The 9,361-nt window shown below is 35.6% G+C and overlaps 1 protein-coding gene across 1 annotated transcript in view; it reads right to left on the reverse strand.

The window, feature by feature from the left end:
- Positions 1-9,361, reverse strand: part of LOC142337663 (uncharacterized) — a 454,746-nt gene that overhangs the window by 234,147 nt on the left and 211,238 nt on the right. The gene's annotated exons all lie outside the window — the stretch shown is intronic.

Consider the following 9,361-nt stretch of genomic DNA (forward strand, 5'->3'; position numbering starts at 1 on the left):
ACTTTTAAAAGCTCCTACGTTACTATTCAAAGGAATTTTTTCATGTTGTGAGAGCAAGAAATCATTCAACGTTTTCTTAAAAACGTTTCCATTTTTTGCCAACCGAAGCCACTGTGGTAAGTTATTCCAATTTTGTACAAATTGACGAACGATCGAATTCTTTCCAAAGCTGGTTTTGGCATTCTGTCTAATTTTGAATTGTTTTGTTCGAGTATTTTGATGAAGATTCAGATACCCGTGAAAATTTTCAGAATTTTCTGGCTGGGCTATATCACAATGAAATTTGATTAGCGACATTTTTGCTATTATTAGCTTAGCTGGTAGGTTCTTTGTCTGGATTAGCAGATCTCTCGTTTTTGCGTAGAAAGCACACTTTATACCCCAGTTAATCTGTCGGTTGAGGCGTTTTAGGTTTTTTGCAGATAAATTTTGAAAAAAAGGTTGCCGAAAATGATAAATGTGAAAGCACAAGTGATTTGGAAGAAGAATGCGCGCGTTTAGGGGAATTTGATGTCTTATTAAGTAAATTGACCTTATAGCATGAGCCATCTTTTTTAAGGTTTTATTCAGCTGCTCATCAAAACTAAGATTCATGTCAATTTGAATACCAAGATAACTGCAACCTTTTTCTGTTGTGAGAACTTCGTTTATGTAAAAAATTGATCCGAAATCAGAATTATCGCGCGAGAAAAAGATTATTTCCGTTTTGTTTTTATTCAAAGTTAGTTTGTTCATCTCTTCATATTCTTCTGTTTTTTTTGTAAAATTTCCATGAAATTTCCATGTGAGCTACTTTTCTGTCCATAACAGACAATACTTGTGTCATCTGCGAATTGAATTACTTTTTTCGTTGTATTTATATAAGATGAGAAATCGTTCACATGTAAAAGAAAAATGAGTGGTCCTAAAACAGTTCTTTGTGGCACAGCGATATTCATAATTTCACAATGAGAGAACATGCCATTAAGTTTTACCTTTTGTTTTCGGTTGGCAAGAAATGAAAACAGTAATTCTTTTGCTTCCTGGGAAAAACCATACATCTCAATTTTGTTAAGGATAATGTTATGCGAAATGGAATTAAACGCTTTTGAAAGATCTAGAAAAATAGCAACAGTTTCTCTGCTTTGATCTAAATCAGAGGAAACTGTTTCAACCAGTTCTAAAACTGCATCTGTCGCTGACTTTTTGTTCTGAAATCCAAATTGCTCTTTATTAATAATTTTATGCTTATCAATGAAATCCATCATCTGAGTCAGAAGGAGGCGCTCAAAGATTTTTGAAAAACTCCGAGTTACAGAAATCGGTCGATAGTTTGTGCTATCTAATTCAACACCTTTTTTTGAAAATTGGTGTTACATAGGCTAGTTTCATTTTTGTTGGGAATTAAGAAAAAATTAAGGTCGAAAAATTAAGAAAAAATTTTTTGTCTGAAACCACTAGTGATACTTGCATTTGACTGGCCATTTAACTGCATGACACGTGGAGTTGACATACCTCTCTCTGTTTGCTAACTGTAAATTTTTGGCTACTTTTTCCAATTTATAACAGATAATGTTCTACGTGCGTTTGAAGATGCGCAACGGAAAGGTTGTTTGGAGGTTGGCAAAATTAACTGCCAATAAAGCACCACATTTTAGTGTTCATAAGACCGTTCTAGGTTGGACCCTGGCTTTCGGCTCATGCTTTCATTTCCACCAGGAGTTTTTTTCATGTATTCTATTACAGTTGATCTAATCAACTCAATTTTGAAACTTTTCGATTACCCTAAAAATGCAGATTGAGTTAAGTCAATTAAGTTCGAAGATTTGAATGGGAAACTACTGAGTAAAGGCACGTGCCCTGCAACTGGGGGAGCATAACGTACTGGGGGCACAAACGGAAAATATCCACAGTGCCACAGGGGGTTACAAAAATATGCACCAATTAAGCTATGGCACAAACAGGAAAGATTCACCGTTCCTTTGACCTTGTCCGTATTCACTACACTGTTTAATTCAATGAAAAATTTTAAAAGAGTGGGTGATGCAAGCTAATGTAAATGTTGTGACTTCTGTAAAGCCAAAAACGTGATCGAAAAGTAAAACGGCTGAATAAGCTTTCCGGAAGAGTTTCGGAAACGGGATTTATTCTGCTTCGGCCGGCAGTGCTTTTTACGCCGCCCAGTTACAAATTTTGTGTTGTTATATCGCACGTTACTATGTAAAAAAGCACGTGCAGCTGGGGGCGTAAAAAATATAAGCCCACCAGGGGGGGGGGGCAAAACAGAATAGATCCCAAAAAATTTTGATTTTTCATCTGTTAGTTTTTCGTCATTTTTCACTTTTTTGACTTAGATTTTGTTAGTTTTTGTTCGCTTTAGTAGTTATCAGTTAATTGTCAAATTAATTTTCCCGACAGAGCCTTCACTTCAAATTGTTTCCGGGATCTATTCTGTTCCCCCCCCCCCCCCCCACTTAGACAGAATAAATCTTTTATAAACCCCAGGCGCACGCGCTATTTTCTTCTTACATGATAACTTGCTATGTAACAATATATAAATTGTAACGGGGTAATAAAAAACAATGGGAGGCAGAAACGGAATTGATTCAATTTTGGCCGTTGTTTTGTTTTATCGAATTTGATCTGAATTGAAATGATGCTTACTGCTGCAACTGATTTTAAGTTACCGAATGATTAATGGTTTTTTGGTATCAGACAGTACTTTTGTTGCCAAAAATGACGGAACACTATTGAAACCTTGTACACATAGATGGCTTTTTCTTGCCTTTTTCATTTTCTTTTTGAAAAAACATTTAGAAGCCTCACATGTCTCGTCTGTTGCTGTTTGAGAAATTTAATCTTTTCTATTGCATAGAAAAATGACTTTTTCTGTTTTGGGTACTTTATTATATAGAGATTTAATTAATAATTTGGATCTATTCAACTTCGGCCCCCATTGTTTTTTACGCCCCCAGTTACAAATTTTGTGTTGTTACATAGCACGTAACTATGTACACAAAACAGCACGTGCGCCTGGGGGGCCTAACAGAATAGATCCAAAAATTTTTGGTTTTTCATCTGTTAGTTTTTCGTCATCTTTTAACTTTTTGACCTAGATTTTGTTAGTCATTGCTCGCTTTAGTATTTAACAGTTAATTGTTTATTAGTTAGCACTTTAGTAGTTACATGTTAATTAAGTTTCCTGACAGAGCCTACCTTTCGAATCATTTCAATTTAAATCACATCAGATAAAACAAAACAACGAACAACAGCCAAAAAATGGATCAATTCTGTTTGCCCCCAGTGTTTTTTATGGCCCCCAGTTACAATTTATATGTTGATATATATCACGTTATTATTTAAGAAAATACCACGTGCTCCTGGGGGTCATAAAAGATATACGCTCATTAAGCTGGGTGGCCAAAACAGAATTGATCCCGGCAATTATTCAAAGAGAGGGCTCTGCCAGGAAAATTGAATTGCCAATTATCTGGTAACTACAAAAGAGAACAATAACTAACAAAATCTAAGCCAAAAAGGAAAAAGTTGACTAAAAATGAACAAATGGAAAATCAGCACCCCCAGCTTGGTGTGCTTTCATTTCATACGCCCCCAGGCGCAAGTGCTATTTTATTACATAGCAACATGCTACATAACGTAGTAACGTGGAAAAACTGTAACTGAGGGCGTAAAAAACACTGAGGCCGAAAAAGAATAGATCCCGTTTCCGGAACACTTCCGGAATATTTGTTAAGCTGTTTTACCTTTCCATCACCTTTTTGGTTCTACAGAAGTCACGACTTTTACATTGGCTTGCATCACTCACTCTTTTAATATTTTTGTCGAGTTAAACAGTATAGTGAATACAAACAAGATCAAAGGAACGAAAAAATCTTTCCTGTTGGTGCCATATCTTAGTGGGTGCGTATTTTTGCAACCCCCTGTGGCACTGTGGATCTTTCGCGTTGGTGCCCCCCGTACGTTATGTTCAACCCAGTTACAGGGCACATGTCATTACATAGTAAATCATCATGTAAAAATATAGCACGTGAGTTTGGGGGTGCAAATTATATGCATCCGCTAATTTGGGTCCACAACCGAAAAAGATCCGGCACGTGCCATATTTTTACATGGTCATAAACTATGTAATCGATCATGTTCTGTAGAAGGGACCTTAACGCACGAGGCGTTGTGTAGCTTGTCTGTTGCTGTTCGAGAGTTTTAACCTTTTCTATCGCATGAAATACATCTTTCCGTTTTGGGTTCTTTATTATATATTGAACTAATTAAAAATTTGAATCTATTCTGCTTCACCCCCAGTGTTTTTTATGGCCCCCATTTTCAAATTATATGTTGTTATATAGCACTTTATTAGGTAAGAAAATAGCAGCACGAATGGGCACCATGAATAGCACCATTACGTAAGGAAATGGGGGTCATAAAAAATTTATGCTCACTAAGCTGGGGTGGCCGAAACAGAATAGATCCCAAAAAATCTAGCATATTGCAAACTAAATCAGGTGAAAAACCCTAAAATATCACACAACTAGATTAATAACAAAAAACTTGAAAAATTAATTAATTATAATTTAAAATCCATTTCATAGCCAATGTTGAAAAAAAGCTCGAAAAAGGGCACATGATCAGAAAATTTCGCTAGCTTGCAAAATTTTTTTCAGGCCTCAAATTCACGATCGCTAAAAATAGCGACTTGAACAAATAACCACAAAATTTTTACGCATTTTCTATTCCTGTTGCAAAATGGACACCAAAAATTTGATCAAAAAAGACACTTCTCAAATACTTTTCTTCGGGAGATGTGATATTACACAAAAATTTTATTAGGCGAACTGAATTTTCATAGCCATTAAGCGAAAGTCCTGAAATAAAATTTGAGGAAATAAAGCGCATTCCAGTAAAATAGCCGGCAGATTGGCGAAAAAGATGGAAAATAGACTTGCGTGCCGTATAGTAGAGATAGAAACAGTACGGTTCTAATTTGAAAAAAAAATTGTTGCCGCTCGAAAAGCTATGTAAAAAAACAATCTGCGATAAATTTTTTAAAGATTGTTAAAATTCATTCCGCAGAAATCTTTTTATTAGGGACCTTTACTTCACATATAAGGACCTTTGATCTCATTTTAATTGAAAATGAACTTGAGTTTTAAAGTGCAAAAGTCATTTTATTGAGTGAGGTAAGTCACGCATGATGAACATCTTATCACGCAAATGACATGGAATCTACTGCGAGAAAGAGAGAGAGAGAGAAATAACGTCACGCGTAGAGAAGCCGTTAGTGAGAATAAGAAGTAATTCAGAAAGTTTGACTTTTTCAACTTTGCTGTGTAAACATATGTAAAACGAAAAAAAAGGCATCAGACGACGAAACAAAAGCGTAGCAGGAAGACTCCGGAACCGACTCGAAGTTAAAAATTAACTTTGAGTAGCAAACCACTAATTGGTACATCTATTAATTATACTATTCTATTATACTATTATTTATACTATTCAATTTGGATCAACAACCGGATTAAATAAACTATCATTGAAAAAACAACAAATCATGAGATTTTCTTGGAAAAATATTAAAAGTTGCAACTCCGGAGCCACTGTTTATATTAGATTGTCTCGTATCAATTAACTTAGCTTAAAATTTGACTATCAAACAATAGGATAAATATAACCAACGACACCCAAACGCACTATAAAACACATCAAACGTGAGCAAGAATAGAAATTCACAAAAACGGAAATAATTTTTCATTTTATAAAATATGTGCTATCTAACCTTTAAATGTTTGTACCTAAAAACCAGAACCCTGTCAACAATTCTAAGTTAACAGTTAAACAAGACAAAACTATTCTGAAAGTCAGAGAAAACGGAAGAATAAGGCAAAAATACATAAAATTTGAAAATTAAGCAAAATATTTACTTTTAGCCTATTTAGTTTGTTAAAATAAATTTGAACTGATCTTGCCAATAAAAAAGGCATCGAAAACAAACAAGCTCAATTCAACCAAATAAGTACCACTAGTTACCAAAATATGATCAGGAGTACAAAAACAGTTGAAAGGCGTCCAGAATCGCAAAAAAAATCAAATGAAACACTCATAACTGACTGAAATTGTCAAAAAAGCTACCAATCGTACAGTATTTTGTTAGTATGTTTCAGAAAAACACAGCAGACAAAAAAATTAAAGTAATAACTTGTGCCGCTAGTGATCAAAATATTTTGATCGCATAGCGGAATTTTTTTAACCTACTTTTCTATCTCAAAAGCGTAACATGAACAAAATTCGCTGTCTCTGCTCTTCACTTTGTCCAGTCATTTGATCTTGATTCTTAGTTTTCACGTGCGGCATTGACTTTCGACCTGTTTTAAATACACTCCAAAAAATTGTCGATAAAAAAAGACGTTCCACCAATACTCCTCTTCGAGTCGTTAAAACATAGCAGGACAAGTCCTGATCTACAACTCAAAGAATTTTCCATGAAAAAACAAAAACTAGACCTAGAATGGATTATGACAAGATTGGGAATTCCATTCAGAAAAAAGTCAATCAAAAAATCGAAAAAATTAGTAAAATTCAAAGCGAAAATTCCGCATGTGAACAAAAAACCACTAGCGAGAAAGCCAATTTTTTTCATAAAACGTATAATCAATCTACTTAAAAATTAAAGTGATAAAAGTTCACGACGCAAGACCACTCGCTCTTTCCTGTTTCGGCGTGAACAAAATCATTGCTTCAATTTGACTTCAAAATGAATGAAAAGGTCTGAAGAGATCTTTAAAAAGACAGCGCCCCAATACAATTCGAGTTCTATGAATTGTAAAAACCAAGAGCATAGCTCACAGCTGTAAAAACTTTCTTAAAAAAGTACTTCAAAATACACTCGATGCTATAAAGTTGCTTAGTTTCCCTAATATTTTGTCTTTGCATGAATGTTTTGAATCTCATTTACTCTAGTATGGCCAAAGATTTTGATTTCACAAAAGTAACTTAAAAAGAAGCGTGAAGTATATAAATTATTTGTCAATATCTTACACTTATGTTCAAAATTTTTGCCTAATGAATACTAAATGGCGCTTAATTCTTTTTCGCCTGATCAAGTTTTGCCTAATATCCTACGCCCCTCCTCTTTGAGTAGAAAAAGAGCACTGACGGTAGCTATTAATAAATGTCAATGAGCTCCTAATGCTATGCACACCCCAGTTCCTATAGCTGCATTGGAGTTGATATCCGAACAATTCTGCAAGAATTTCTTTAATGCCGTAAGACCAGGCAGTGAGACACATGAAAGGCGTGAGAGGAATAGACAACACGGATCTTCAAAAATATAATCAACGTAGCAAAAATTATATTCACTAATGTTTATCTGTGAAAGTGTGTGTGTGTGGGGTGGCGGGAGGGGGGTTGTAGAAAAGAAAAGATCCGGCTTTTGGTAGGCTGGTCAGTGAAAAAACTTTACCCGTCTAATGTCTGACGAGCTGCTTTTATACAAGCAAAGATCGAATTTCCTTTAGGTTCCAAGATAAGCTCACTATGGTACTCCAGCGATAGTGCTATATTTTCATTAACAATTTAATTGATTATCAGGATTAAGATTTTACAACAGAACTAAGAGCGTCGCACTTTTGATTGGCATTTCTCCAATTAGTGGACCGACTATTCGAAAAGACGCGTATTTTTCCGACAGTTGTCAAAAAAGACGACAAACAAAAATGTCATGACATATCGACAACAAACATGAGCTACGAGAGCGTGCCACAATTTACGAGCAATTAAAATTTCGTTAACGTTGTATATTTTGGCATAATGGGTATTTGGACAAATAAGTAAATTGTCCTGCACCAATTGACAAGCAGAACGACTGACTGCTTTCCATCTTCATATACCGAGATCTAGCCAATACAAAGCGCCTACGCATCCTTCATTAACAAGAGAACATTAAAACTAAATTCTCTGTGACAGATAATTTGCAAAAAGGGAGAAACATTGGTATATTAATAGCTAAAAAGAGCAGAATAATTTAAAGGGTAGAGATAGACAAAAATTCAAATTTATTGAGTTAATCATTCAACTAATTCACTCATTCCCTGCACACCGCTTATTTTATTGCCAGAGGCAGAGTAAAACCATATCGTGTAGACCATCGCAAAATAGTTACATGACCATTATATAGTCGATAAAGGACATGGCAATTTACCTGTGTTTATAGTTTCTTTATACCCCTTTTTTGAGGTAATTTTTGGAAAAAGAAGCGTCGTGTGCATGTGGAAATGAGTTCAGAATTGAGAAAACAAGTTTTGATAACAAAGATAGCATGTGGTCTGAGAAGGGGCGCTGTCACATTGTCATTTGTATTTTGAGGGCTCCCTTATGTTGTGCAGTTTGAATTGCCTGTTTCCATTGTGAGAATGGGTAGACTGCTTGGATCAGCTTTGCTGGGTTGATCTTCTTGTCCTTGAGCAATTTGAGCGCCATGTTGATTGAACCACACCTGAACAAACATCACTTTCCAACAAACCAACCCCCGCATTAATAACTCTTCAAAGCATAAACCGACTAAAGTAGGATAAGTAGCTCGCAAACGACAGCAGAAGGGGCCTAATAAAATTTTAGCCTCCTTCATCAGAGGAGGAGGAATAGCAGGCTTGGTAAGATGTCTTTAGAGTTTTCAAATGACCTATTTTCGGCCCCCTCAGGCAAAAATTTTGCATAAAGCGACACACATCAAACTTTCTTCGAGAGTAATTAAAAAATGTTTATATATTGCGAATGTTTCGACAGTCTACCGTCGCGATGAATAAAACAGATCATATTTTTTTCACTTGTTACAAACTGGAACACTTGGACTAATTTAAACATTACTTAATAATTATTGCCTCTTTGATGAGATGTATAATTTAGCAATGGAATATTTCCCAAGTTAAAGCATTACTAGTGTCAGTATTAAGGTTATTGCCAACCTAGACCCGACTAGTTTGAGTTCTTTGACGACAACTAAGGTGGAGTCGAACACATCGTTCGCAGCACAGGTGGTCTTCAACACCACAGTGCCCATCGGTCTGCACATGCTGATTGCTGACATAATTCCACGCGCGTTGCCTACAAATATACCAAACATAACCGAATAACGTCGGGCGAATTGCTCTCAAACGATCCGCGAGCGGTTGGCTTTGTCAACAGCTAGCCACGGTTTAGTGACCTCAGGGCACTACATCTTTATACCGTTTCTGAAGACGAAAGTCAAATGGGTCAGACCAAAAATCGGCCCAGCGAAAAATTGCATAAAAGACAAACAGGGTTAATAAATTTGCTACAAATTGCTTTTGAGAGCAATGTACAATGGTTTCCTAAAAAGTGCCTTTTAGATCAG

This window comes from Convolutriloba macropyga, chromosome 1 (assembly GCF_964194025.1).
Source record: "Convolutriloba macropyga chromosome 1, txConMacr16.3, whole genome shotgun sequence".
Lineage (NCBI taxonomy): Eukaryota > Metazoa > Xenacoelomorpha > Acoela > Convolutidae > Convolutriloba > Convolutriloba macropyga.